The sequence below is a fragment of the Syngnathus scovelli genome, chromosome 10 (assembly GCF_024217435.2).
Source record: "Syngnathus scovelli strain Florida chromosome 10, RoL_Ssco_1.2, whole genome shotgun sequence".
Classification (NCBI taxonomy): Eukaryota; Metazoa; Chordata; class Actinopteri; order Syngnathiformes; family Syngnathidae; genus Syngnathus; species Syngnathus scovelli.
Genome location: NC_090856.1, coordinates 8,542,742 through 8,557,052, shown reverse-complemented (window position 1 = coordinate 8,557,052; position 14,311 = coordinate 8,542,742).

The following is a 14,311-nucleotide window of genomic DNA, read 5'->3' as shown; positions in this document are numbered from 1 at the left end:
TGTATTCAAGAGGGAACATTAAAATGTGTTTGTGACTACGGAAATAAAGTAAATGTCACGTAAACAGACCTATTACCTGTTCTATAATGCACATTGATAGCGCGAAAAATCATGTGCTCACGTACACCTCTGCATGATGACGGATACATAAAATGCAGTGTGACTTTTCTCAACATTTCCGAATGAAAAAAAAAAAAACAATTATGGATGTGCCTTGGTGAGCTATGGACAGCCAGCAGGGTGCCAAACAAATAAAGCCCAGAATAATGAGGAAAGTGTATAAACCTGCAAAGGTTCTGGGAATGGTTGTGAAGGCCTAGGCATCATCAAGGGGTCTTTGGCATTGCTAATCTGGGATGGAAACTCATACTTTCCAATTTCCTGAACAAAAACAAAACACAAACAAGAGGAGCAGAAGTACACCAGGCTCTCTGGAAAACACCACTGTAAGCAGTTGCCTCATGGAATTCACATGGAAACTTTGCCGGCTAGAATTTGAAGACCTGCCCGGGACTCCCTTTTTCCCGGGAAGGGACACCAACTCGCGAACTAAAAGAGCCGGCCGGGATCAGAGAGGTCTTTCTGTGTTTGGATTCTGTCTTGTGGCAACTGCCGCAGCAGGAAGAACAATTGCTTCAACGGAAATTACCCTGATCACATTCAATGTTTCGCTTCATAAAATTTTAAAGCTTAAGATATGCCTTCCTCCTCCAGTGCTCAAACAGAGCTTTAAGCAGCAATAATGAAGTGGTGTCTGACTTTTATCAGTTTGATAATAGTCTGTTAAACTCCTCCCTGAGAGAGCCTAAATGCACAGCGTTCTGTCAAACCGGATGATTCAAGAGATTTAACAGGTTTTTCTGGGATCAGTGAATATAGTTTAATCTCCTGTTTAGTATCTTGCAGAGAAAATTGGAGCAAACGAGATAATTCCATGCAAATACACTCAAACCTAATTTGCCCTGGCATCTTACACAGGGAATCTACAAAGTGGCCGTGAGGACAGAAAGTCAAGAAACATACTCTGTGCGCAGGATAACATTTCCTTTTCCTGGTTGCACAATTTATTTCCCCAAAGGATAATGTGATAATAACTGCTGATTTAACATAAACCACAACATGTTTTTTTCCAACATAAATATGATACATGTCATTTATGGACCATTTATTTTCATTGTGTGCGGGCTATTATGGTCAATCAACGCATATACTGTCGATTAACTAACTAATACTACGAAAGAAGGCTTTCTTTGCATGATCTGGATCGACAAAGTTTATTATATTCCCACTGTTAATATGTCAAATAGTAATGGTTTATTTGAACAAAAAAATAAATGAATAAAAATAAAGAAACCCAATGTTTGTTGATCTGCATTATAGTATTTTAAACTTGTGCGTATCCTAGTGGCAGCCAAACATGGGGAGCTCTACCTGAAAGGTTTTATGAAAGCAGGCAAGAGCCCTGACAAGAAATTTCCTTCTTCAAAATTCACATGGAACAAATTACATCGTCTTGAAATGCCCACAGATCCTAAAGATAGCTGTAGGTAGGTCATTGCCCTGATGAAGTTCTTGGATCACACACTATGACTTATCCCACTCCATCAACCCCCAGAAACTTGACTTTTAACAACTAAATGAAAGAAAATCCAAGCTGATAAAAACACGTCCAGTTCAAAAACATCAGCAGGCTTGAATGAAGAATCATTGCAGGAGTCTACAGGGACAGCTCAGTGAATTAGCACTTATTTTCAGTGCTAATAATGTTGTCACCGCTGCTTCTCAAGTGGTAAGTGGCTCAACATGCCTCTCTGAGGTCATATCCTCTAAGGATTAAAGACAGGCCCATGCCCCCCGTTCCGCTATTATGTGTGTTGAGCTCACGTTGCCAAAAGCAAGCTTGAAGGCTGTTGAAAGATCTAAAGAAAGTGCCATATAGTTTTTTCACGCTTTAAAGCTGCAGCAAGGAATACCAATTTGTTATTGTTTGCTACTCATTTGTATTGCACTTCACTTCTCAAAATTTGTCGTGAGTTAACACTGACAACCACAAGTATGTGTGCACCAAAAAAGCATTCTTATGTGATTTCATGCAACGATCATGAATGATGAGCAATTACTTCTCAGCCAGGGTGTTTGCTTGCTGTGTGTCAAAATAATGGATATAATTCACTTTCACTGCATGAATCAAATATTATATTGGAAAGAGAGATTCTTATAATTAAGACTTTTTTCATTTTATTATATTTTATTTTTTATTATATTTCATTTATTCTATTTTTTTATTAAGACATGATTCCTCACCACCCCTGGCTACCACTGATATTGATGGGTTTCTTTTGCCAGTCTGTACTGCAAATGGGTTAATGAGCTGCTCCCAATAAAATGTGGGCTGGTCTCTTGGAGTAAAATTGAGGAAAGTACTAATTAAATAGCAACAAATCTAACAAAAGACCACAGTCCGCCGGGTGTCTGCCCTGCACGCCACATGGCCTGGCTCAGGGTCCGTGGTCTGGTTGATATATCATGACATAAATATTGCAATGCTCACCTCACAACTGTTCCATGTATTTTCCATTGGTGGTACCCTAACATTTGGTATGAATAATATCTCTTTATTTTATCTCCTCACATGAGATTTGGCAGGCCATTTTCATATAATTTCAGATTTTTTTCTCATAGTATATGCACAATGAATACCCTTTTAGTTTTTGTTTTCAAATGTTTTTTTTTTTTCTTACCAAGAATATTTTTTGTGACTCACAAAACTCTCTAATTTGGTGTTTGTTGCAAGTCACTGTCTGTGTATGCACCTTTTCTAAGTAATTCCCGAGATCATCAGGTTTGCTAATAACTTTGTGGATTAATAAAACTATGAACGGAGTCAATGGGATCCAAAAGTCACTTTCTGACTCTATCCGGAACGCCTGCGCTACATTCATGCTGACTATTGGCTCTTGTCATCTGTCAAGGTTGCTAAGCGACCAGCAAGGCTGCTTTGTGTGGCAATGGTAAATGTGGGAAAAGTTAGTGACTCAAGGGGACATAGACCAGACTTTCTCCTTTAAGAATGCTCATTTCCGCTTTCTTTCAAGGATGTGGTGTCCGAATTCAGACACAAGTTGCACGTTGCACCAAGTACTGCGGTAATACAGAGTCGTTGGGAAAGTCATTGGGGTACCAACCAGTTGCATAGAGCATTGGACTGACTCAGTTTCATTTGCAATTCTTTGCAACAAAGTAGCCACTAGCCAGAGGTCTGGGGCAAATATTAGGCTTCAATTGGCCACTAATTATCAAACCATTGGGAAAAACTTTGGATAATGCAAAAAACAACAACAGGCAGTTGTATCTTCCACAAAAATTTGCTGAGATACTGTGTATGTACATAAGCATACCGTATTTTCCGCACTATAAGGCGCACCGGATTATAAGGCGCACCTTCAATGAATGGCCCATTTTAAAACTTTGTCCATTTATAAGGCGCACCTGATTATAAGGCGCACTGTCGGCTTTTGAGAAAATTGGAGGTTTTTAGGTGCGCCTTATAGTGCGGAAAATAGGGTAGTTTAATACTCCTTGTTAAGCCCAAATCGGTTTTAACTTTAGTGAGAACACATTTTATAAAAACATATAAACGCATAGCTGTATTGACTTCTCACATCACAACAGTGATTCTTGTAAAGATAAAAGAAAAAGGTTGCTAACTCCTTACTCCTCACTTACGTACTTTATTTCAACACATTTTATGTCACCTTGCACTCAACTGCTGAATAACTTCACTTTTTCTAGCCAAATTTTATTTCATCATTGTGACCACTGAATAAGCTATGATAAAGGGTTCATCAATCGTCTACTGACACACATTTCCTTTCTGACTCACGGTACCAGTAAAGCCCAGCCTCTTAAGCAATAGTCAATCTTGATTTGAAAATAAGGCTTCAACCTTTAACTCACTTTGTTTAGGAAGGATATGGGGAGCACTCAGGGAACTGCAGGGACTACTACGGAGATTGTCAACATGGAGCGAGAGATTGTGTCACCAGTCTCTTCCTGTTGGGTATACACTTAAAATGCCAAGATAAGGGGCATCCCCAGCAGTTGAGATGTTGCAGGATGACGAAAAGAAAAAAGTGCTTTCTGAATTGGGATTCACTTTCTCATGGTACCCAGGCAGTTGGCCATGGGCCATCAAATGACATCAAAAAGTGACAACTCCCCTCAGGTGTTCCCTCAAAGAGTCACTCATATAATTATTTGTGGTGAATGCCCTTCTCATTTATATTCATTATATTCTACTCTAATGCTCCCCATGATGAACCAAGGATTTCAGTTTTTTCTCATTTCCTTTGGATTTTGAAAAAAAGTCTGACTCTAATCTGGTTGGAAAGATAACTAAGGTCTAGTAAGATCCTATATACATAAGACTAACCATTTACAACCAAATATGATGACTCTTAATGTACATATTTCAGTTTGAGGCCTAAAAACGATGCTTGGTCACAAGTGGCCATGCAAATGTGAATTGACCAGGACAAAAAATTCTGCAGATAGTCAAACTCAATATTTAAATTGTCAGTATTCCTTGCCCAGTGTGGTCAGCCATTTTGTTTTAATACCCGACACACATAATGGAGGTCTCATAGTAGATGGATGGAGGTTTGCAAAAAGGTCTTCATATCATTTTCTGATTGCATGCTATCACATATAAAAATATATATTAAACACTTTTGTTTGTTTTTCCAAAGCCCAAATCCATTTAGACAAGTGGTAATATACATAAAATTGCATTCATGTATTACAATGCCAATCCACAAGTTGTAAGGAGACTGGTCATGAAATGAAGCACCAGTAATACATTTTTATTGACAATATGTACTATATGCAAACCATTGGCTTTAATGACAAGTAATTTGTTTTTTTATGGTTTAGTTTCTTCTTGAGTCCTAGACTGCTTATACGCACTATCCTAATATTTTTTCAAGTGTCAAATACACACAAATCGTTTTTTGTGTTTTTGGGCCTTAATTTCTTTGCAAGAAGGTCGCAAATACAAAAAGTGTTTTTTTTTTCTTCCTGCACTCAGTTTGTGAAAATTACTGTTTCAATTATTCATTTAGGTTTGACGTAAACAAACGGGCAAGCCAAAATGTAACCTGGTTGGAGAGAAAGGAGTCTCATGATTGAAGCAAGGTTACTATTAGACAGTGCGTACTTCCTCCTAAAGTATTGTAACAAGGTAACTCATTTTTTTGCTGCACATTGAAAATATTTAGGTGACTTGGTCTGAAATAGAAATTAAGTAGTCCCAGCAGTTTTAATTTCATGACACTAGTTTACAACAATTTCAATAATATATCAAATTCAGTTATATATTTATTTATTCAGCATCTTAAACTACGAACTTGCCACTTTTATTTATGTGGAAAAAAACGTGAATTTCTCAAAGCCAAAGGTGAGGAATGTGAGTAAGGGTCAAGGAATATTAGTGTATTTAAGAGATGTCAGTCTACAGAAATACAGAATACTGAATTATTGAGAATGCAATAGGGACGTGTGTGAGTACAACATATAAAGAGGAAAAGGTGAACGTGTGTATTTTGGTTCACAAGTACCAATCAAGAGAAGATTATCTAAGGAAGTAAAAAAGTAAGTAAAACAGGTGGGGTAGAGGCAGGAAAAGGGATAGTCTTGGTTTGACTTTATCAAAGAAGCCCAAGGATTTCCACCTCCTAAACAATTGTCGAGCTTCCTGACCAGCAAGTACGTGTTAGTGTTAAAATATAGAATTACTGCTATACACATTTCATTTGAAATGCAACAATTAGAATATTTTGTTGTGACTTACACATTGCTAGAAAGCATCCAAAGGAGCATTGTTAAGTTGTATTAGAAAGAAAATAAAAACATGGTGGTCTACTACCTGCCATAAAAACATATACGTAGGAGTTTCATATATAGCACAGTCACATGACACAAATGTTGTGCTTTTATTTTAGCAATTTCTTTGGTAGAGGAAATTGCTCATGGTGACATGCAGTTGTCTCAGCTTGCCGTGCATGTAAAAATCATACTGGAAACAAAGCTTCGGTGTTTAGTTTCAGGAAACCAAGAACTTACCACTCCCTGTGAGAACGCGACCACTATCTCCAACCTTTTCCTGTTGGTTTGTACAGCGAGACCACTAAGTAATAACCCTGCAACTGTTTGGCTAGTGCAGTTAAAAAAGAGGAAACTTTGAAGGGCTACGTATCTCTATTTTCATTTATGAACTACGTTTTTTTACCTGAACAAAAAAGTAATATCTTTTATTTACCTTCGTTCTATTTGTTTGTTTTATTATGGCTACTATTTGCGATATAGCCAAGTATGCATTTTTGAAAGCAATTATTATTGTTACGGTGCCATCACCACACATGTAATTATGTTAATAGGGAACTTTCATCAGCTATGTGATGAGCCACTTTTTCAGGAGTGCGGTGTCAAAGTGGCTAATGGCTATAAGTTCTATCCATGATTTTCTTAGTTCCCAAATAAACATAAAATTTCAGTTCCTTAATGGTCGCAACAATTGACACACACAACGCAGCTGCACAAAAGTAGCTATGTGGAAAACTAAGGTGATGCAAAACAGAAACATTCAACAGACGGCAGGGTTGCAGGCAATGGAGCGGACTCCGTCCGAGAAGGGATGACTAGTCACTCAGCGCTCTTGGTGGATTTGGATTTTCTACACTATCAATCAAAAAACTTGGCTGAATGATCGTTGGTATTTGTAGTCGTTGAACCGACATAGCAACTACCTTTTGGAAATATGTTGAAAACAAAATGTGGGAAAATGTGTCATGATTTAATGGCACTAAGACATTTTGGCCACAATTCCCAAAGCTTTGCTGCAAGGTTTGGTGCGAAAACACTGTACCTCACTTGAAGAACACAATTTTTCCATTAAAACAAATTGATAATAAAGTAATAGTTATGTAAACACACACTTATTCAAACAAAAAATGATGACACACACTTACTGACCCCATTCCTAGAAAGACACATAAATGATTACAGTGTCCTTTTGGCTTCTGAAAAGCATGATTTATTCATTTACTTCATTTATTTGTCATTATGCTTCATCTCAGTGGAGGATTTTAATGTAGTTTTGGACCACTTCAATTAAAACTGTCTATTCTAGCTCTGGACACCAACACAGAAACCTGCCCAAACACATATTTTACACGCTGGAAAACACTCAGCAACATTCCAGTCGCAGTCCAGTTAAAACAGAATATTCTAAAAACATTTGTCGTATGACAGTTGTATTTAGTGTTTGTCGTGTAGGATTTATCGTATCCTCGAAGGGCATTCTTACCTCATATTCAAACAAATGTGTAAACCAGAACATGTTCCGTGTCTGGAGGTGGTATTCAAATTAACAGTTAGACAACTCCTAAATGTCACTATAAATCTTATTTGTGAGGCATTTACTGAAGTTTACTGTTCGGTCATTTTTGCTCTCCATCTAAATAGAGTAAAAAAGACATGACATTTTGGTTCAAACCAGTTTTAGAAAGGAAAGTGATGGCATGAATAGAACCACAACGAGCACAAAATTCCAATCAAAAAGTGAAAATGAATAGTAGAGAAAAATAACACATTTGCAATGAAAAGTCATTTGGTGACGTAATGCAGAAATATATTATCACTGTGATATAATGGCCTTGGCTTTAATGACACAGAGCTTTTTATTCAGTGCCAAATTGCACTAGCCTAATGCCCTTTGGGTGTTTCTTCCTACTTGTAGCACCAATATTGGGTTTCCCGTTCATTTTTTGGTTCAGATCAACATTCCCGCCCAGAACAAATGGTCTACCTCAGATGACTCTCCAAATACAAGTTGGGCCCAGCAGGTCTCCAGCCGTGTTTCCTATAACCTTTGATAGCCCTCGGAGGAGCCTCTTCTCATTGAGTGTTAGAGCGGAGGTTTTGGTGTTTTTCTGTCTGCTGTGTGTTTCCTGTCTATTCACTCGGCCAAATGACTTTAATTCAGATGGGGTACAGATGAAATTCAAAATACAGCTGTCATGTGCACCACAAATGAACCATCGGTAAGTGAGACCATTGTGAACTAGAAACTCATAGTTGAAGACCACAATGTATCCCAACGGATATCCTTTTGATTTTCTCATGCTATCCAATACATTAAATGAAAGCAACCATTATAGAGCTTTAGTGTGGAATTGTTATATGAAAACTGTTAAAGGAGTTTCATCAACCAATCAGCTCCTATAATTATGTTTCGCTGTCAATGCACAAAGTAGCAATAGCACTATGATGTAAAGTACATACAGTGGACAATCAAATTCCCCTGAAATCATATAATTCAGAATTCAACCCACAATTGTGAGAAATTACCTTTACATGTTTTGTAAGACTTTCTATATTAAAAAGCATATATTGTGAGGCTATTAAGGTGAAAGCGTAATAATGCACTGTTGCACCAGTTATATGGTTTCACCTCTATGAACGTAGTATAAGATTAAACCATGATCTAACTTTTAATAGAGAGTAGTTTGCACACAAGTGGAATAGTTTATTCTCTGGTGTAAATACATCACAGACTTTGGTGGATAAAATGATCCTCAAATTAAATAATCAGGTAAATTGATATTGAAATTAATCTGTACTGCCAGTGTTATTGTCCATTGTATTGGCGTTTCCCATCAAACTGGGACAGTGCCCTGCATTCAATTGTTTTTGTTTTTGAAGAAGTCTGTGATTGACTGATGATAATTTCGGGATATACCCTGTCATATTCAGCTCCCTTGTGAGCCTAACAAGGATGAAGAAGTCCAGAAAATGAATGGATGGATGGATGGATGTGTGTGTGTGTGTGTGTGGGGGGGGGTGAACTGTCATGGATGTTATGTTCACAATCATACAATATGCAGAGAGACAAGAAAAAATTGACGACTGAATTTCCACACAGATTAGGACAACTATCTTAACCCTTACTGACATGAGACATTTCAGGGTATTACAGGATTTTCAAGCACTATAAAGCATAGGCTCCAGTCATGGAATAAACAAGCAGGATGGATGAAGTAGCCAATTACTAACATAATTAAATTGTGGAACATCACTTTCTCCCATTGATGTCTGCCTTTTATTTTATCTGTTTGTTGTTTTAGTTACTAATCCTCTAGATTAGCTCGTAATGAAACAAATCTGGCAATCCAGCTCAGGAGCAAGAACCAAAGGAAACACAGATGGGAAATGTGAGGTGGCCCACACCCTTGAGTATAATGCCTCAGACATGGACTTTAGGGCCATTACCAGTTCCTAATTCCGCTGAACAATCCGGAGCAATCAGGAATAGCCTCGTCTTAAAGGACGACTGGTAAAACTCAGCCAATGGAAAAGTCTGTCTGCATAGCAACATGCAACAACAGGCTGGTTCGAACCCCTCTTGAGTCAGTCGTGTTATGAGAAAACAGACTCGGGCAAACCGTACACCTGAAGTGGACATAAAGCAGAAAATCGCCACGTCATGTTAAAAAACTGTAGACCCATCTGACGAATGTGTTATATTGTATTGCTCCAATGACATGAAGATTATCATTATTGGAGACAGGTTGACAACACTTTTGTGGCTCTCCGACCTTGTATACGTCTTGAGTGGGGACAAGGTATTGACGGTTTAAATCTATAATAGAGGGAGCAAAAAACTGAAAACACTTTACCTTAAACTTGAATGACATCACTACAAATGCTAGACAAGCATGAGAACAGATCTTCATATAATTCAACAAATTATTAATTTTGCATTGTCGCTGTTTTTATTTCACGAAAATATTTCACTAGCTATACATACAGTCGAAGTTTTTGTCATTAAAAAAATATCGACTTTCAAACTGTTCCCATCATCGAACCAAATGAACAATGTTTTAAGTGGTTTTAACAACCTCCCCTGTTAAAATAAAATAATAAAAATACTAAGACCTTTGAAATATTTTTCTCTTTTGATATTACGGTCAACTATTTTTTAACTGAGCACCAAGGCCGCCAGTACAACTTTCTTCTCTATGTTCCATTTCCTCTTTTTCCAATATTATTGTCAAATATTTTTCACTTGACCTCACTGATAGTGGCATCACTCAAAAACATGACCAAATCAAAAGCAAATTGACTGAGGCAGACTCTTGCAAGTGATGCTCGACGCTGCTTATTTAGCAGAAAGAACCAACTAGAAAAATTGTGTTCTTTTCAGGCCCCTTGCACGAAAACCCCATTATATTTGCAGAAACGCATTACATTGTGTAAAGCCAACAGCTTTGCTGTAAAGCAGAGGATCCTAGATTGTTTTACTAATAATACCCATTGCTTTTGTGTCCTCCAACATCTGTGAGTGAGTGAATGACTTCATGTGAACACACTAATGTGTTGCCACATACACGTCCACAACCGCACCCCAATTTCTCTTACTGGCCATGATCTTTCACTTGGAATCCAACATGACCTCACATGCTGGTTGATGATGCGCTTGTGGTTACTTGACTTTATCGCGAATGCGATTAATTCAAGTTGAGGGAACCTAGACATGCAATGTCCACTAGTGAGCCAGATAAAATAGTCAACTGCAGTTGACCCTGAAAAGTGCAAGGGAAGAGGTCACTCAGAGGTTATGTGAGCAGTTTGACAGCAGAGCTGAGATTGTCTTCAATACTTCCAGTCAGCCGCCCTTTTACAGCATTTAAAATGACTGCCGCCTTTCTTCTCACATTTTGGTGCAGCATATGTGATGAAAACTGATCTTTATTGAATTAAGTGCTGACTTAAAGTTACCTACAATCAAGCAAAAGGAACTCTCAGGTCTCATGCCAGCAAGTTACTCTTGTGCCCTGTTCCGTCTGTCACACACAATGTTCATGTAATTCAAACAATTACATTCAATAAACACCAGTTCAAAAATCATTTCTGAGGTCATACATTAAACCTGAAGCAAAAGAAGCTCATGAGCCAAATCTCTGTAAACGTGTTGCATTCAGTAAAACAAATGGCAAAATGAAAACAAATATATGCAAATATTTTCTCGATGCTGTATGCAAACGTGCTCGAGATAAACATGAGTGGCATTTGTACAGAACTACAAAGTTTGACGTCAGCAATCACCCACTCAATTACAGACACATGGGACAGAGGAGTGAGTGTTGGTTTGAACCCCCTCCTACCTGCCCATAACAGACTTGATTGATTTGTCTGATTTGAACAGGAATTCGCATGATTACGGTCACATTAAAATGGTGGGGATATCCCGGGAGCCAGTGGCAGCCAGGTAGACTTGAAAATGCAACATCATAATGGTACCAGATTTCCAGTCAGCCAGAACTATCGCAAACGTTTTTCTTCTGATTGACTGCAATATCAGACTTCTTGTTTTTGGCACTCTCGGTTGTGGTGACGTGCAGAATAATCTTTTGACAAAGAAAACCTTGTACAATTTTAGTGACTGTAGACATCACGAATCATAGACATCCGTATTTCCCCGACTGCTCATTATTACCTTGATAAATGACAGTTACATTCAAATTTTGTATATATAAAATGTGATATTAATAATTGGTAATTAATAATATTCGCTGAGGGTGCAGTTTATTCACAATTCTCTTCACACGTTCTTTTAGAACTTCCTGAGCACTTTGGAGGGATAAGGCACATCAGTGCATAATTACTTTTTGGAGATTTATTTTATCTAGAATTTTAAAAGATGCCCTTCATTAAAATGTAAGGCCTTTTAAATTTTAAGTATTCATTTTTTATTATTCATTTGATTTTTAAGTTGATGTTTCTCCTTGTTTTGTTCATGCTTTGTTTTCTGTGGTGCCTGATTAGTCATATTAGTCTCAACTATGTCACCTCTGATCAGTTTCAGTGTCTTCCTTCCCCTTGTGTCCTGTGCACCTGTTCACAATCTTAATGTCTTCAATGTGTTTGGTTCCCTGCTGTTATTTAGTTCTTGTCAGATCCTCGTTATATGATGCGTGATGTTGTGTCATGTCAATTTTTCCCATTAAAACAAGGAATTTGATTAATTTTTAAAAGGTGACCTCCCAGCACAAAACAGATCACTTGGGCCGAAATTTACAAACGGGGATATATACATTAACTAAAATGGCAATAAAAATACTTGACAATAATGATTTCTAGATTGTAGGATATTTGTTGAAATTACATTGTCAATTTAAATATTTGGAATTAGCTGGTGAATAGAGAAAACCATAAAGTTGGTGAACTGTACTCTTTGGCAACGCATATTTTCACTTATCAGAAATAAATTAAATACATTTATAATCTATATTTAATATAATTCTACAGAATCTCACAATTTTATATATCCAAACAGGGACTTGTATAATACTCTTTTGTTTTTAATATTTTTTCATTTGTTTTTTAATGGTCGATTATTTTGAAAAATAATAATAATAATAATAATAATAATAATTATTATTATTATTATTATTATTATTATTATTATTATTATTATAGAATCCATACGGGGCATGTGCAAGGTAATTCTGCCCAATCAGAAGCAGCCTTTCAGCATTAGCCTAGCAACAAGGGTGTTTTGTCTGCATCATGAGGGTTCGTATTACGGCAGCTTCTTGATGGACTGTATGTAACATAGATTTAAATTTACTCCAGCACTGTAGAGAACATGGAGCTTTCTGTTCATACCGGATGTGGTTTTCCTTGTTTTGTGCACTGCTGCAACCGTTTTTACATACAGTAGTAGCACCAAATACGACCCTGTGACTTTGGTTGGAAATCTCCCCTGTGGGGTACCAAGTTTTCTGGCTCCCTAGCCATCAATCCCTCAAATTCCCCCACAGGCTCTGATCCCAGTTCCTTTGCAAAGCAGACAATTGCTCCAGTTCCCACTTACTTCTGCTCCACCCCAATGGCCCCAGTTCTGGTTGCATCGTAGCCCAGGCACCTAGTTCCGACTCCAGGCAATGCCAGTCTGATTAAGGCAGCAGGATTCGCCCAATTTCTGTTCAATTCCTGCCCAGCTGGGTGGTCACAGCCGTTCCACCTTTTCTCAGCCAGACCTGCACAGATCTACCTTAGTTTAGTATCAGAGGCACTTTCCAGACCCTCCCCAGAAGTTTTAAGAACCCCATAATGCATGCATCTCAACTGACTCTTTGACAGGCTCTGTCAAAGCACTTGTTGGTGGGTCCCCAGCACAGGCTCTTTCGAGCTCAGCCCTCTGTCTGTATGTTCTCCAGGCTCCCTTCTGCCATCGTCTCTTATTAGTATTACCCATGGCTTGTCATTTATTCTCTTGACAGTGGAGCTCTCTCTCTCTGTCTCCTCCAATCATCTCCTTTTTTTTCTCTGGTGTCCTCCACAGCTGTTAATAGCCTTGTAATAAATATTTTGTGTATTTGGTTTGTCCTTATCAGATCCTCAGTATGTGATTGCAGTGTGTGCTTCTTTTGCCCTCTCTACTTTTCATTGATTATTTTAAAAAAAATGTTCCTTGGGATTTCACCTGCCTTTGTTTCCTGGATTCTTTTTCTGTATTTGGATGCTTCTAATGTGGTACATTCACCTGATGTCCATGCAGGCAACGTTGGTTCAGTTCCCATTCCCATGCATTTGCAAATCAACAACTTACTCCAATGAAGCTACTCCAACATACCTGTTCTTATCAAAATTACATAGAATAAAAAAAATATCAATATTAGTTTTCACTTTTGCATTCTAAATTGTAAAGTACTTTATACTTCTAAATTCTGTTTTTGTTTTTTTATTAAAAAACAACGCTATTCCATGTATATTGTTTGGAAACATGAAGTTTGAGAGGACAGGCTCTTATGGTAGTCGAAATTTTATCCTGGTATTGGAGGCTAAAACTGGTGATACTGCACTAACTGTTTAGACTTCTCATAATTTATTTCACTGTATTCTTTTTCAGGCCATGTGCTTGTGTGTCTCTGTGTAAATTACCTGTGTAAATTACAATGGCATGGCAATCTACATGCTTGGTAATATTTGATTCACCAGTTGTTTAACATAATATCCAGGAAACCTGTCACACGCTGGTGTACTTCTAATGTCTAATGCTCTGTGATTCATAGTCAAATTAAGCAATGTTTTCATATCCATCAATGTGGTTTGTACAATATACTGATTCAGTCTCACATAATAGGGTTTTCCCAGTTCATGAAACGTTAAGGCGGAGGGTCAGTTGTTACAGTGTCTGGTTGCTATCTCCCGCAGAAAAGTCAACTCACCTATTCCAACATTTATTTCT